Here is a 17780-nt window from a genome sequence, read left to right on the forward strand (position 1 = left end):
GTGTGTATGTGTACAGTATGCATGTGTCTGTGTGTGTGTCTCTAAGATGGCGCAAACAGACATGACCGCTCTGCTTCTGGCTCCAAAGCAACTTTGCAGTATTTTTTTTTATTTTTGTGTTATGTCTAACGTTATTGGCCCAGAACGTTTTTTGCATTATTAGATTCAACCAGAAATAACTTTTGGATATCAGAGCGATGGTAATTCACCAACATTCCGACCAGAAGTTTGACCGAATTGTTCGTACCCCCCAAGGCAATTGAACTTATCTCAGACGCTGCTCCAAAATGCAGCCTTCGGAAAAGAGGTTTTCGGAGTGGACTTCTAGTTCGACTCAGGAGGCGTGCACACCATCCACCGCTTCTGAGTACAGTGCCTTGCGAAAGTATTCGGGCCCCTTGAACTTTGCGATCTTTTGCCACATTTCAGGCTTCAAACATAAAGATATAAAACTGTATTTTTTTTGTGAAGAATCAACAACAAGTGGGACACAATCATGAAGTGGAACGACATTTATTGGATATTTCAAACTTTTTTAACAAATCAAAAACTGAAAAATTGGGCGTGCAAAATTATTCAGCCCCTTTACTTTCAGTGCAGCAAACTCTCTCCAGAAGTTCAGTGAGGATCTCTGAATGATCCAATGTTGACCTAAATGACTAATGATGATAAATACAATCCACCTGTGTGTAATCAAGTCTCCGTATAAATGCACCTGCACTGTGATAGTCTCAGAGGTCCGTTAAAAGCGCAGAGAGCATCATGAAGAACAAGGAACACACCAGGCAGGTCCGAGATACTGTTGTGAAGAAGTTTAAAGCCGGATTTGGATACAAAAAGATTTCCCAAGCTTTAAACATCCCAAGGAGCACTGTGCAAGCGATAATATTGAAATGGAAGGAGTATCAGACCACTGCAAATCTACCAAGACCTGGCCGTCCCTCTAAACGTTCAGCTCATACAAGGAGAAGACTGATCAGAGATGCAGCCAAGAGGCCCATGATCACTCTGGATGAACTGCAGAGATCTACAGCTGAGGTGGGAGACTCTGTCCATAGGACAACAATCAGTCGTATATTGCACAAATCTGGCCTTTATGGAAGAGTGGCAAGAAGAAAGCCATTTCTTAAAGATATCCATAAAAAGTGTTGTTTCAAGTTTGCCACAAGCCACCTGGGAGACACACCAAACATGTGGAAGAAGGTGCTCTGGTCAGATGAAACCAAAATTGAACTTTTTGGCAACAATGCAAAACGTTATGTTTGGCGTAAAAGCAACACAGCTGAACACACCATCCCCACTGTCAAACATGGTGGTGGCAGCATCATGGTTTGGGCCTGCTTTTCTTCAGCAGGGACAGGGAAGATGGTTAAAATTGATGGGAAGATGGATGGAGCCAAATACAGGACCATTCTGGAAGAAAACCTGATGGAGTCTGCAAAAGACCTGAGACTGGGACAGAGATTTGTCTTCCAACAAGACAATGATCCAAAACATAAAGCAAAATCTACAATGGAATGGTTCAAAAATAAACATATCCAGGTGTTAGAATGGCCAAGTTAAAGTCCAGACCTGAATCCAATCGAGAATCTGTGTAAAGAACTGAAAACTGCTGTTCACAAATGCTCTCCATCCAACCTCACTGAGCTCGAGCTGTTTTGCAAGGAGGAATGGGAAAAAATGTCAGTCTCTCGATGTGCAAAACTGATAGAGACATACCCCAAGCGACTTACAGCTGTAATCGCAGCAAAAGGTGGCGCTACAAAGTATTAACTTAAGGGGGCTGAATAATTTTGCACGCCCAATTTTTCAGTTTTTGATTTGTTAAAAAAGTTTGAAATATCCAATAAATGTCGTTCCACTTCATGATTGTGTCCCACTTGTTGTTGATTCTTCACCAAAAAATACAGTTTTATATCTTTATGTTTGAAGCCTGAAATGTGGCAAAAGGTCGCAAAGTTCAAGGGGGCCGAATACTTTCGCAAGGCACTGTATATTACTCACTAATGTTCAGTCTCTGGAAAATAAAGTAGATGAACTCAGGGCGAGGATCTATATCTATATCCGGAGAGAGCCAGCTATGTTCTCGGTACATTGCGCAGACAGCAATAAAGAACTCTCCAGGAAGAAGAAAGGTGTATGTTTCATGATTAACTACTCATGGTGTGATTGTCGTAATGTACAGAAACTGAAGTCCTTTTGTTCACCTAGAATACCTCACAATCAAATACTAACCGTGTTACCTCCCAAGAGAATTCTCTTCGGTTATATTAACAGCCCATGTATATTCCCCCTCAAGCCGATACCACGACGGCCCTCAAAGAACTACAGTGGACTTTGTGTAAACTGGAAACCACATATCCCGAAGCCACAATTATTTATAGCTGGGAACTTTTAATAAAGAAAATCTGAGGAAAACTCTACCGAAGTTCTATCAACACATTGCTTGTAGTGCTTCAAAAACTCTCAACCATTGTTCCATTCCCTTCCGGGATGGCTGCGAGGCACGACCCCAACCTGCCTTCGGGAAATCAGATCACGACTCCATTCTGCTCCTCCCTTCTTATAGGCATGAGGATTGTTTTTATCACATTGACTGGGATATCAATCAATCAGTCAAATGTATTTATAAAGCCCTTCTTACATCAGCTGATGTCACAAAGTGCTGTATAGAAACCCAGCATAAAACCTCAAACAGCAAGTAATACAGGTGTAGAAACACGGTGGCTAGGAAAAACTAGGGGAGGGGAGAGAGGGAGAGGGAGAGAGAGAGAGAAGGTGTATTTTTTTCTGATTTTACTGCTTGCTTCAGTTACTTGATGTGGAATAGAGTTCCATGTAGTCATGGCTATATGTAGTACTGTGTGCCTTCCATAGTCTGTTCTGGACTTGGGGACTGTGAAGAGACCTCTGGTGGCATGTCTTGTGGGGTATGCATGGGTCTAACCCTAACAAACAGCTCAGTGAATTCAACATGTCATTATTTCTCACAAAGACCAGCAGTGGTGAAGTCCATCTCTCCTCCGCTTTGAACCAGGAGAGATTGACCTGCATATTATTCATGTTAGCTCTCCGTGTATATTTTAGGGCCAGTCGTGCTGCCCTGTTCTGAGCCAATTGTGATTTTCAGAGGTCCCTCTTTGTGGCACTTGACCACACGACTGACCAGTAGTCCAGGTGCTACAAAACTAGGGCCTGTAGGACCTGCCTTGTTGACAGTGCTGTTAAGAAGGCAGAGCAACGCTATATTATAGACAGACTTCTCCTCATCTTAGCTGTTGTATCAACATGTTTTGACCATGACAGTTTAGAATCCAGGGTTACAACAAGTAGTTTAGTCACCTCAACATGCTCAATTTCTACAATGAGTTGTCATAATGTTGCATCAAATGTACATTATCCTATGGGCATTGGGAGACACAATGTAATTAACTTAATTTATGTCCCTCTAACTGCCCTTCATGGCTCTGTTGATCCTGCAGCTATTGAATGCAGTAATCTTGTGCCTATGAACCAGAGATACAGTGGGGAGAACAAGTATTTGATACACTGCCGATTTTGCAGGTTTTCCTACTTACAAAGCATGTAGAGGCCTGTAATTTATATCATGGGTACACTTCAACAAAAATCCAGAAAATCACATTGTATGATTTTTAAGTAATTAATTTGCATTTTATTGCATGACATAAGTATTTGATCACCTACCAACCAGTATGAATTCCGGCTCTCACAGACCTGTTAGTTTTTCTTTAAGAAGCCCTCCTGTTCTCCACTCATTACCTGTATTAACTGCACCTGTTTGAACTCGTATAAAATAAAATGTAAAATAAAATATAAAATACACCTCAATCAAACAGACTCCAACCTCTCCACAATGGCCAAGACCAGAGAGCTGTGTAAGGACATCAGGGATAAAATTGTACACCTGCACAAGGCTAGGATGGGCTACAGTACATTAGGCAGGCAGCTTGGTGAGAAGGCAACAACTGTTGGCGCAATTAATAAAAAATGGAAGAAGTTCAATATGACGGTCAATCACCCTCGGTCTGGGGCTCCATGCAAGATCTCACCTCGTGGGGCATCAATGATCATGAGGGAGGTGAGGGATCAGCCCAGAACTACACGGCAGGACCTGGTCAATGACCTGAAGAGAGCTGGGACCACAGTTTAAAAAAAAAAACAGTAACACACTACGCCGTCATGGAGCCAGCACATGTTCAGGCCTGTCTGAAGTTTGCCAATGACCATCTGGATGATGCAGAGGAGGAATGGGAGAAGGTCATGTGGTCTGATGATACAAAAATAGAGCTTTTTGGGCTAAACTCCACTCGCCGTGTTTGGAGGAAGAAGAAGGATGAGGACAACCCCAATAACACCATCCCAACCGTGAAGCATGGAGGTGGAAACATCATTCTTTGGGATGCTTTTCTACAAAGGGGACAGGACGACTGCACCGTATTGAGGGGAGGATGGATGGGGCCATGTATCGCGAGATCTTGGCCAACAACCTCCGTCCCTCAGTAAGAGCATTGTCGTGGCTGGGTCTTCCAGCATGACAATGACCCGAAACACACAGCCAGGGCAAAGAGTGGCTCCGTAAGAAGCATCTCAAGGTCCTGGAGTGGCCTAGCCAGTCTCCAGACCTGAACCCAATAGAAAATCTTTGGAGGGAGCTGAAAGTCCGTATTACCTAGCGACAGCCCCGAAACCTGAAGGATCTGGAGAAGGTCTGTATGGAGGAGTGGGCCAAAATCCCTGCTGCAGTGTGCGTAAACCTGGTCAAGAACTACAGGAAACGTATGATCTCTGTAATTGCAAACAAAGATTTCTGTATCAAATATTAAGTTCTGCTTTTCTGATGTATCAAATACTTATGTCATGCAATATAATGCAAATTAATTACTTAAAAATCATACAATGTGATTTTCTGTATTTTTGTTTTAGATTCCATCTCTCACAGTTGAAGTGTACCTATGATAAAAAATTACAGACCTCTACATGCTTTGTAAGTAGGAAAACCTGCAAAATCGGCAGTGTATCAACTACTTGTTCTCCCCACTGTATACTGTTAGCACTGAGGTGGTGTGCACTAGTAGGAAGTCCACTGTGTGCAGCTCACCCTGCACTATCAGCTCCAATATAAATAACATGAGTCAGTGTACTTCTGATAAGTTTCCCAGTAAAGCATTAAACACAATCAAGCAACCCAGAAAAGTGCTAAAAATAGCCCATATTAACACGCGGCCTAAGAAACAAGGTCCATGAAGTCAATAACTTGCTTGTAACGGATCACATTCCTATTCTGAATATTTCTGAAACTCACTTAGATAATATCTTTAATGATACAGTGGTAGCAATACATGGTTATAACATCTACTGAAAAGACAACAATGAAAATGGGGGCTGTGTTGCGGTCTATATTCAGAACCACATTCCTGTAAAGCTTAAAGACAATATAGTGTTAAATAACTTTGAAGTAATATGGCTACATGTTAATTTTCCTCACCTTAAACCCATTCTGGTGGGAAGCTGCTCTATAATCCAGGTACAGTCAGTATCTGGATAATACGTCTGAAATGCTTGATAATGTACAGTGGTTCTTCCTTTATTAAAAGTTGCATCGTACTGCAGCACAGCTTGCGGGCTGCCACAATTCTATGGAACGTTATTTAAGTGTCGGCCATTGTTGCCATTAATGGTAGTTAGTGCTACTGTGGTTGTTTTGGCATAACTTACTTTTTGGCATAAAGGCCTACTTAAATATACAGTACATCAATCACTCATGAATTTGTCACACAGCATACGAGTCATGTCTTTAAATAGAGTCAAGCATTTTAGTTATACAACTAACACATTTTACAATCACGGCTAAAGTGATTTAATTAAGGGTTTCCGTTAGGAATATATGGCGCTGTACAACGTAACAGGTCGGGAGTAGGCCTGGGCTACTAAGTGACAGAGTGAAAAGCAAAATAATCTTTACATTTCCACATAAAAATCTCATTGATTTATAAAGACCAGGCCCCATGCTCTGTCATTCAGTGAAATTTATTTGCCTCGCAAACACCCATGAATACTGTACATTTGAAGTCCCTAAACTCGGCAAGAGTCTATTGTCCTGCTGATAGCCCATCAAGGGTAGATGGCTTCTAGCCCATCAAGGACACATTGTTTGTAGAGTTCACAAACAGGAACTGGAGTTCCAGAGCTCACGTGTGGATTGTGACTCCATGCCAGGCACAATAATAAATTCCCCCATTGTATTTACCCAAGATCTCTCTAAACTCCAGGACCACTGACAGCTTTTGTTGTTGTTACCTGATGCAGGACTCTATTGCCAGAGAGGAGAGACTCTCAGACTGAAAACGCCTCCATTAATTTACAGAAAGATAGTCAATTTGTGCCACAGTTTAGACTACCGATATATCAGCGTTCTAACTCCCCCTTGTGATAGTGTGGTGTAATAACAGAATGCCACCATCTACCACTAACCGTAGCGGCATAAACTCAAAACTTTTAAAGTAAGAGCCACTGTATTTTATATCAACAGAGAAGTATATTTTCAGGGTGATTTTAAATATTGACTGGCTCTCAACAAGCTGCCCATTCCAGATTTTTTTTTAAACTGTAACCAGTGCCTGCAACCTGCTTCAGGTTGTCGGTCAACCTATCAGGGTATTTACAAACAGCACAGGAATGAAATCATCATGTATTGATCATATCTTTACTAATGCTGCAGAAATGTGGTTTAAAGCTGTACCAAAATCCATAGGATGTACTGATCACAATATAGTAGCCATATCCAGGAAAACCAAAGTTCTCAAGGCTGAGCCTAATATATTCTAAAAGAGTTCATACAATACATTTTGTTGTGATTCATATGTTGATGATGTAAAGAACATTTGCTGGTCTGTGGTGTGTAATGAGAAGCAACCAGACGGTGCACTTGACACATTTATGAAATGTATTATTTCAGTTACTTATTTATTTATTTTATTTCACCTTCATTTAGAAGGTTGGCTAGTTGAGAACAAGTTCTCAAGTTCTGCAACTGCGACCTGGCCAAGATAAAGCAAAGCAGTTCGACACATACAACAACACAGAGTTACACATGGAATAAACAAAACATACAATCAATAATACAGTAGAAAAATCTATATACAGCATGTGCAAATGAGGTAAGATAAGGGAGGTAAGGCAATAAATAGGCCGTAGTGGCAAAGTAATTAAAATATAGCATTTAAACACTGGAATGGTAGGATGTGCAGAAGATGAATGAATGTGCAAGTAGAGATACTGGGGTGCAAAGGAGCAAGATAAATAAATATATACAGTATAGGGATGAGGTAGATAGATGGGCTGTTTACAGATGGGCTATGTACAGGTGCAGTGATCTGTGAGCTGCTCTGACAGCTGGTGCTTAAGGTATGTGAGGGAGATGTGAGTCTCCAGCATCAGTGATTTTTGCAGTTTGTTCCAGTCATTGGCAGCAGAGAACTAGAAGGAAAGGCAACCAAAGGAGGAATTGGCTTTGTGGGTGACCAGAGAGATATACCTGCTGGAGCACGTGCTACGAGTGGGTGCTGCTATGGTGACCAGTGAACTGAGATAAGGCGGAGCTTTACCTAGCAGAGACTTGTAGATAACCTGTAGCCAGTGGGTTTGGTGACGAGTATGAAGCGAAGGCCAACCAACGAGAGCGTACAGCTCGCAGTGGTGGGTAGTGTATGGGGCTTTGGTGACAAAACGGATAGCACTGTGATAGACTCTATCCAATTTGTTGAGTAGAATGTTGGAGGCTTTTTAATAGATGACATTGCCGAAATTGAGGACCGGTAGGATGGTCAGTTTTATGAGGGTATGTTTGGCAGCATGAGTGAAGGATGCTTTGTTGTGATATAGGAAGCCGATTCTAGATTTAATTTTGGATTGGAGATGCTTAATATGAGTTTGGAAGGAGAGTTTACAGTCTAACCAGACACAAGTATTTGTAGTTGTCCAAGTATTCTATGTCAGAGCCGTCCAGAGTAGTGATGCGGGCAGGTGCGGGCAGTGATCGATTGAATAGCAAGCATTTAGTTTTACTTGCATTTAAGAGCAGTTGGAGGCCACGGAAGGAGAGTTGTATGGCATTGAAGCTCGTCTGGAGGTTAGTTAACACAGTGTCCAAGGAGGGGCCAGAAGTATACAGAATGATGTTGTCTGCGTAGAGGTGGATCAGAGAATCACCAGCAGCAAGCGCGACATCATTGATGTATAAAGAGAAGAGTCGGCCTGAGATTTGAACCCTGTGGCATCCCCATAGAGACTGCCAGAGGTCCGGACAACAGGCCCTCCGATTTGACACACTGAACTCTATCAGAGAAGTAGTTGGTAAACCAGGCGAGGCAATCATTTGAGAAACCAAGGCTGTCGAGTCTGCCAATAAGAATGTTGTGATTGACAGTCGAAAGCCTTGGCCAGGTCGATGAATACGGCTGCACAGTAATGTCTCTTATCGATGGCGGTTATGAGCGTGGCTGAGGTGCACCCATGACCAGCTCTGAAACCAGATTGTATAGTGGAGAAGGTACGGTGGGATTCGAAATGGTCGGTTATCTGTTTGTTAACTTGGCTTTCGAAGACCTTAGAAAGACAGGGTAGGAAAGATAAAGGTTTGTAGCAGTTTGGGTCTAGAGTTTCTCCCCCTTTGAAGAGGGTGATGACCGTGGCAGCTTTCCAATTTTTGCGATCTCAGACGATACGAAAGAGAGGTTGAACAGGCTAGTAACAGGGGTTGCAACAATTTCAGAAGATAATTTTGGAGAGGGTCCAGATTGTCTAGCCCGGCTGATTTGTAGGGGTCCAGATTTTGCAGCTCTTTCAGCACATTAGCTATCTGGATTTGGGTGAAGGAGAAATGGTGGAGGCATTGGTGAGTTGCTGTGGAGGGTGCCGGGCAGTTGACAGGGGTAGGGGTAGCCAGGTGGAAAGCATGGCCAGCCGTAGAGAAATGCTTATTGAAATTCTCAATTATAGTGGGTTTATCGGTGGTAAGTGTTTCCTAGCCTCAAAGCTGTGGGCAGCTGGGAGGAGGTTATTTTATTCTCCATGGACTTTACAGTGTTCCAGAACTTTTTTGAGTTTGTACTACAGGATGCAAATTTCTGTTTGAAAAGCTAGCCATAGCTTTCCTAACTGCCTGTGTATATTTGTTCCTAACTTCCCTGAAAAGTTGCATATCACTGGGGCTATTCGATGCTAATGCAGAATGCCACAGAATGTTTTTGTGCTGGTCAAGGGCAGACAGGTCTGGAGTGAACCAAGGACTATATCTATTCCTAGTTCTAAATGTTTTGAATGGGGCATGCTTCTTTATTAAGATGGTGAGGATGGCACTTTTAAAGAATAACCAGGCATCCTCTACTGATGGGATGAGGTCAATGTCATTCCAGGATACCCCGGCCAGGTTGATTAGAAAGGCCTGCTCGCAGAATTGTTTCAGGGAGAGTTTGACAGTGATGAGGGGTGGTTGTTTGGTCGCAGACCCATTACGGATGCAGGCAATGAGGCAGTGATCGCTGAGATATTGATTGAAACCAGCAGAGGTGTATTTGGAGGGGGAGTTAGTTAGGATGACATCTATGAGGGTGCCCGTGTTTACGGATTTGGAGTTGTACCTGGTAGGTTCATTGATAATTTGTGTGAGATTGAGGGCATCAGGCTTAGATTGTAGGATAGCCGGGGTGTTAAGCATGTCCCAGTTTAGGTCACCTAGTAGCACGAGCTCAGAAGATGGATGGGGGGCAATCGGTTCACATATGGTGTCGAGGCCACAGTTGGGGGCAGAGGGTGGTCTATAGCAAGAGGCAACAGTGAGAGACTTGTTTCTGGAAAGGTGAATTTTTAGAAGTAGAAGCTCGAATTGTTTGGGTACAGACCTGGATAGTAAGACAGAACTCTGCAGGCTATCTTTGCAATTAGATTGCAACACTGCCCCCTTTGGCAGTTCTATCTTGGCGGAAAATTTTATAGTTAGGGATGAAGATTTCAGGGTTTTTGGTGGTTTTCCTAAGCCAGGATTCAGACACGGCTAAGACATCCGTGTTGGCAGAGTGTGCTAAAGCAGTGAGTAGAACAAACTTAGGGAGTAGGCATGAAACCAAGGCTTTAACGGTTACAGAAGTCAACAAATGAGAGCACCTGGGGAGTGGGAGTGGAGCTAGGCACTGCAGGACCTGGATTAACCTCTACATCACCAGAGGAACAGGAGAAGTAGGAGAAGTAGGATAAGGGTACGGCTAAAGGCTATACGAACTGGCCGTTTAGCAGGTTCGGAACAGAGAGTAAAAAGAGCAGGTTTCTTGGAACGATAGCATAGATTCAAGGCATAGTGTACAGATAAAGGTAAGGTAGGATGTGAGTACATTGGAGGTAAACCCAGGCATTGAGTAATGATGAGAGAGATATAGTCTCTAGTGACGTTTAAACCAGGTGATGTCATCGCATGTGTTGGAGGTGGAACGACATGGTTGGTTAAGGCATTTTGAGCAGGGCTAGAGGCTCTACAGTGAAATAAGACAGTAATCACTAACCAGGACAGTAATGGACGAGGCATATTGATATTAGAGAGAGGCATGCGTAGCCAAGTGAACATATGGGTCCAGTGAGTGGTTGGGCTGGTTGGGGGCACGGCGATTCAGACAGTTAGCAGGCCGGTGCTAACAAGCTAGCAGTTAGTAGGCCGGGGATAACAAGCTAGCAGTTAGCAGACCGAGGAAAGCAAGCTAGCAGTTAGTAGACCGGGGCTAGCAAGTTAGCAGAAGGGTCTATGGGGGACGTCGCGATGGAGGTAAGTCTGTTTTTGCCTCTTCGTGCGGTGACGTCGATAGACCAGTCGTGGATTAGTAGGGTTCCAAGTAGCTCTAGGTAGCTAACAGGCCGCGGTTAGCAGAATGGGCCTGTTGGAATCCTTGGGCAGATTATGTCGGTATTCCATGTCGGTATCCGTGCCCCTTACCGGCAGTATAAGGGGTCCGGATATTGTAACCTGGGAGTGGGCTTCGGTGGTAGCCCAGGAGCCCTAGCCAGGCTAATTGGTGCTTGCTCCAGGATGGAAATGCTAGCCAGGAGTAGTCACCCGGGATTGCGGTTAGCTAGTTTCGAAGATCCAGATGAAAATGTTCAGAGTTTGAGGTAGGAAAAAACATAGGTCCGTTATGCTCTGGTTTGAGTCACGTTGTACGAACTGGCGAGAGCTTTCCGAGCTAAAGGTTAGCTGATGACCGCTAGCAATGGTTTCCTGACTGATAGCTGGTAGTTAGCTGGCTAGCTTCAGTTGAGGGATTCCAGATCCGAAGTAAATATAAATACTTTAGAAAAAAAAGCAGATCCACGCCACATTGGGTGAGGCGGGTTGCAGGAGAGTATTTAGAAGTTGAGGTTTAGGAAAATATTTTAAAAAGATATGCGAAGAAAAGGATATATACAGGGACACAACAGGACAAAGACAAAAGACTACACCATCTTGGATTTAATAAGGACTGATGAGGAATTTAAAACTTGTATGGTTGAGAGGGATGAGACAAAAGGTATGGCAAATGAGTCTGGCAGCCCAATTGATTGGCAAACTTTTTTCAATCTTTACTAATGAATGTATGTAGATGACTCAACACTACACACGTCAGCGACTACAGCAACTGAAATGACTGCAACACTCAACAAAGAGCTGCAGTTAGTTTCGGAATGTGTAGCAAGGAATAAGTTAACCCTAAATATTTCCAAAAGTAAAAACATTGTATTTGGGACATATCATTCACTAAACCCTAAACCTCAACTACATCTAGTAATGAATAATGTGGAAATTGAGCAAGTTGAGGTGACTTAACTGCTTGGAGTAATCCTGGATAGTAAACTGTCAGGGTCAAAACATATTGATTCAACAGTAGCTAAAATGGGGAGAAGTCTGTCCATAATAAAGCGCTGCTCTGCCTTCTTAAAAACACAAGGCAGGTCCTACAGGCCCTAGTTTTGTCGCACCTAGACTACTGTTCAGACGTGTGGTCAGGTGCCACAAAGAAAAATCAATTGAAGAATAACATAAAATGCTAACAATTGGTACCGTGACCCAGATGATTTGATCTGAATGACAACAAGAAAAATGTATCAAATGTGTGTTGATCCAAATCAAATCAAATTTTATTTGTCACATACACATGGTTAGCAGATGTTAATGCTAGTGTAGTGAAATGCTTGTGCTTCTAGTTCCGACAATGCAGAAATAACCAACGAGTAATCTAACTAACAATTCCAAAACTACTACCTTATACACACAAGTGTAAAGGGATAAAGAATATGTACATAAAGTCACTTCACAGTCCCCAAGTCGAGATCAGACTATGGAGGCACACAGTACTACATAGAGCCATGACTACATGGAACTCTATACCACAGTACTACATAGAGCCATGACTACATGGAACTCTATTCCACATCAGGTAAATGATGCAGCAGTAGAATTAGGTTTATAAAACGGGTAAAAATACACCTTATGGAACAACGGGGACTGTGGAGAGACCCATACGGGGCAGCAGGGTAGCCTAGTGGTTAGAGAGTTGGACTAGTACCCAGAAGGTTGCAAGTTCAAACCCCCTAGCTGACCAGGTACAAATCTTTAGTTCTGCCCCTGAACAGGCAGTTAACCCACTGTTCCTAGGCCATCATTGAAAATAAGAATTTGTTCTTAACTGACTTGCCTAGTTAAATTAAAAAGGTACAGATACATACGCAAATATTGTGTAATAATGTCATATGATGTACTGTTTTATCTTTTCTTTTATATGTAATGTAAGTGCTTTAATATGTTTGGTACCCAGGAAGAGCTGGAAGAGCTGCCTTGGCAATGGGGATCTCTAATAAATGCAAACCCGATATATTTTACAGTAGGCCCTATGTCAGCTCTGTTTTCCACAGTAGGCCCCATGTCAACCCTATATATTTTGCATAGGCCCCATGTCAACCCTATATATTTTGCATAGGCTCAATGTCAGCCCTATATATTTTACAGTAGGCCCTATGTCTACCCTATGTCAGCCCTATGTGTTTTACAGTAGCACCCATGTCACCCCTATGGCAGGTCTATGTATTTTACAGTAGGCCCTACGTCAACCCTATGTCTTCCACAGTAGGCCCCATGTCAACCCTATGTCAGCCCTATATATTTTAAAGTAGGCCCAATGTCAGCTCTGTCTTCCACATTAGGCCCCATGTCAACCCTATGTCAGCCCTATATATTTTAAAGTAGGCCCAATGTCATCCCTGTCTTCCACAGTAGGCCCCATGTCAACCCTATGTCATCCCTGTCTTCCACAGTAGGCCCTATATCAACCCTATGTCAGCTCTGTCTTCCACATTAGGCCCCATGTCACCCCTATGTCAGCCCTATATATTTTAAAGTAGGCCCAATGTCAGCTCTGTCTTCCACATTAGGCCCCATGTCACCCCTATGTCAGCGCTATATATTTTAAAGTAGGCCCTATGTCAGCTCTGTCTTCCACATTAGGCCCCATGTCACCCCTATGTCAGCCCTATATATTTTAAAGTAGGCCCAATGTCAGCTCTGTCTTCCACATTAGGCCCTATATCAACCCTATGTCAGCTCTGTCTTCCACATTAGGCCCCATGTCAACCCTATGTCAGCCCTATATATTTTAAAGTAGGCCCAATGTCAGCTCTGTCTTCCACATTAGGCCCCATGTCACCCCTATGTCAGCGCTATGTATTTTACAGTAGGCCCTATGTCATCCCTATGTCATCCCTGTCTTCCACAGTAGGCCCCATGTCAACCCTATGTCAGCGCTATGTATTTTACAGTAGGCCCTATGTCATCCCTATGTCAGCTCTGTCTTCCACATTAGGCCCCATGTCAACCCTATGTCAGCCCTATATATTTTAAAGTAGGCCCAATGTCAGCTCTGTCTTCCACATTAGGCCCCATGTCACCCCTATGTCAGCCCTATATATTTTAAAGTAGGCCCTATGTCAGCTCTGTCTTCCACATTAGGCCCCATGTCACCCCTATGTCAGCCCTATATATTTTAAAGTAGGCCCAATGTCAGCTCTGTCTTCCACATTAGGCCCCATGTCACCCCTATGTCAGCCCTATATATTTTAAAGTAGGCCCTATGTCAGCTCTGTCTTCCACATTAGGCCCCATGTCACCCCTATGTCAGCGCTATATATTTTACAGTAGGCCCTATGTCATCCCTGTCTTCCACAGTAGGCCCTATATCAACCCTATGTCAGCTCTGTGTTTTACGGTAGCCTCCATGTCATCCCTACATCAGCCCTATACATTTTAAAGTAGGCCCCATGTCACCCCTATAAAAGCCCTATATATTTTACAGTAGGCCCCCATGTCAATCCTACGTCAGCCCTATACATTTTACAGTAGGTTCCACGTCTTCCACACTAGGCCCCATCTCACCCCTACATCAGCCCTATGTATTTTACAGTAGGCCCCATGTCAACCCTACGTCATCCCTAAATATTTTACAGTAGGCCCCATGTCACCACATGGTAGGTCTATATATTTTACAGTAGGCCCTATGTCACGCCTACATATTTTACATAGGACCTATGTCTTTCACAATAGGCCCCATGTCAACCCTATGTCAGCCCTATATATTTTACATAGGCCCTATGTCAACCCTATGTATTTAACATAGGCCCTGTCTTTGAATCTCAAATTAGTCTTAAGTGAGATGTATGAACTAATGAATTGAAGACATTCACAACTGTCTGTTAATGGGGATGTTTTGTGATTTAGGACCATCCTTACATCTACACAAGACCCAGAGCTGTGTCTGCAGGACCACCACTGACCCTCCACATGCCCATGGTCATCTCCCTTCTACTCCTTACAATGTCTGCAATCTACTGATCTACATGACTGTTTCCAATGGGCTGATAATCTACATGACTGTTTCCAATGGGCTGATAATCCACATGACTGTTTCCAATGGGCTGATAATCCACATGACTGTTTCCAATGGGAACAAAGTGAGACAGGGAACAAAGTGAGGAGCAGACAGATATAGAGGGGTAATCAGGGCGTAATCAGAGGGGTAATCAACAAAGTAATGGAGTCCAATATTGCGCAGCTGCGCGTAATGATGGTGACAGGTGTGTGTAATGAAGGGCAGCCTGGCACCCTTGAGCGCCAGAGAGGGGGAGCGGGAGCAAGCGTGACACAGATCAGCTTTGCAATAAATAACTTCAGCCAGACCCCCTTTCACTCGCAGAGGGGAACTGGTGGGGGGTTGACAGCTCACACCTTGTTGTAAATCAAAGACAAGAACATTCAACTATCTCCCTCTTCAAATTCACCAGAGGAATGGAATGTGCCTTTGTCTACACAGACATTTTCCCGACAAAACTTGAAAACGTTCTAAAGCGAATACTGGAACATTATTTCTAACAGAACGTGGTGTCAGAGGCGATCTAAAGAATAATGATGTGATTTGGTTGTTATTTTGTGATGTCATTAAAAATATTATAGAGGAAATACTGTAAATTGAAAAGTATACACAGTACATGTATGAAGTTTCCATCCTCTATGTTGTGTACTAAATATGAACAATTCTGAAAGTGTTTTTGCTAAGAGAGGGATGTGACTGGTAGTGTATTGTAGTCCTTCCTGTGCATGGACAAAATACAAAATTAGGCCTTACTGTTGAATTCAGTCTACATTAATTAAGTAGCAAATTACGTTATACACCAATAGAGCTGTAGGCAAGATTATCGTTGAGACTATGTCTGTGTGTTTCCTTTTGACCCAGAAAGCAGGGAAAGATTGACTCCGGTGTTGTATACCTGACAAAGGGTCAGAGTGTGTAGGATGAATTATTACGTTTCCAGAGCTAGGACATGAGAAAATATATTTGTCAAGTAGTCTCAGCGAGTATTAATTTCTAGAGCTAGGACAAAAGGGTCAGACGATTTAAGGAAATTTGAGAAATATATTTGTTTGTTCCAAAGCGAAGTATTATCTCTCTGTCTATCTCGCTTCAGGAGCGTGAGTAACTTAGACATGGCGAGTATTTCTTTATGTTACCGAGTGTTCTGGTAACGTTGCTAGCAAGAAACGCTGATTGGGTTGAGTGTGAGGCGTTGTTAGTCAACCCCGTTCCCAAATTGAAGGGGAACTTTTTGTGCTTGAACATTCTGGTACAAGAACGGCTAGCTTTGCATTAGAGGCTAAGCTAACAAAGAGAGAGAAGCCATTCTCCTTTGTTTACAGCGAAATCCCACACCTTGTGCGACAGAAGTCCTGCCTTTGCTGGAATCCTGTGTGATTTCAGCTTTCAGGGGTAAGTGACCCCTTGTGGTGAAGTAATTATTTTTGGAGAAAAAAAATCTATTGTGAGGGCAAATGTATTCTCACATCGGTAACAACTGGTTACACTACATAATATCCAACGAATCTCAACTGATTGGATATCATTGTCTCGTTCGATTCAACAAGGAAATTTAAATTGCCAAACAAACCTTTTACCAGGTTGATCACTCATAAGTTAATTTGTTCCTACGAATGAGACATTTTAAACTTGTCAATCTTAACTTAGATACAGCGACGCTTCCAGGTTAATTAAAGTTGAATTCCCTGAGAGCCTATGATTAATCATGAACATTACATTTGTAAGAAGTGTTGACAAGCTGAATGCACCAAGCATGCATACCCCACAAGACATTCCACCAGAGGTCTCGTCACAGTCTCCAAGTCCAGAACAGACTATGGGAGGCACACAGTACAAAGAGCCATGACTACATGGAACTCTATTCCACATCAAGTAACTGATGCAGCAGTAGAATCAGATTTTAAAAAATACACCTTATGGGACAGCGGGGACTGTGAAGAGACACACACAAAGGTACAGACACATGCATACACACGCTAGACATGCCAATGTCAATGAGATGAGTTTGGATTGGTCTGTCATGTAGCATGCTTCTGTCTATAACATGAGCTGCTCAGTATGTGTAGGTAATACTTTCTAACACAGCTTTTTTGAAAGATATCACAAAGAACTGCAAAAAACCTCTTGTCTCCAGATTACATCTTCAAATGAAGGCAACCAGGACATCCATGACAGAGAGGGAAAGGCGTTCACCCATGTAAGAGAGTCTAGCTAGCTACATTTTCAGATAATATGCATTTCTAATTTTGTCAAGAAGTTGTTTTCATTGCAAGTTAAAGCATACTGTTAGCTAGCTAGTAGCCATTTCACTTTATCGTTTACACCTTCTGTATCCTGTGCATGTGACAAATAAACTTTGATTTTATTTGATATAGTGTGTGTTTACCAGAGACGGTAATGTGAAGAAAAACATGACCTGGTTGCTGATGTCATGTAGCCTGCAGTTTTTGTGTTTACACTTTTTCATTAGGACAACGACAACTTTGATGTCGGACGACAATATAATGTTCATGATTTCACTACGACAACTGTCCACAGACATGTCGATAGATGTAGTATAAGCAGTCTGGATATCTTTGGTTGTTTAGTACACACCCATACTCACTCTGTTTAGCTCATGGCCTCACGTGAATCCTTAAAGAGATGGGTGGGGATAAGGTGTAAGTGGGTGTGAAAAATACTGAATGGGTGTAGACAAAGAAGAGCTCTCCAGTAGGTATACCCCAAAAATTCAAGGGCCATTTTCTCAAACGTGGGTTTACAAGTTTATCAACTTTCAAAGCAGAATTACTTTCCCATTGTTCCTTAACTGTAGTGTATGAT

The sequence above is a fragment of the Oncorhynchus clarkii genome, chromosome 19 (assembly GCF_045791955.1).
Source record: "Oncorhynchus clarkii lewisi isolate Uvic-CL-2024 chromosome 19, UVic_Ocla_1.0, whole genome shotgun sequence".
NCBI lineage: Eukaryota > Metazoa > Chordata > Actinopteri > Salmoniformes > Salmonidae > Oncorhynchus > Oncorhynchus clarkii.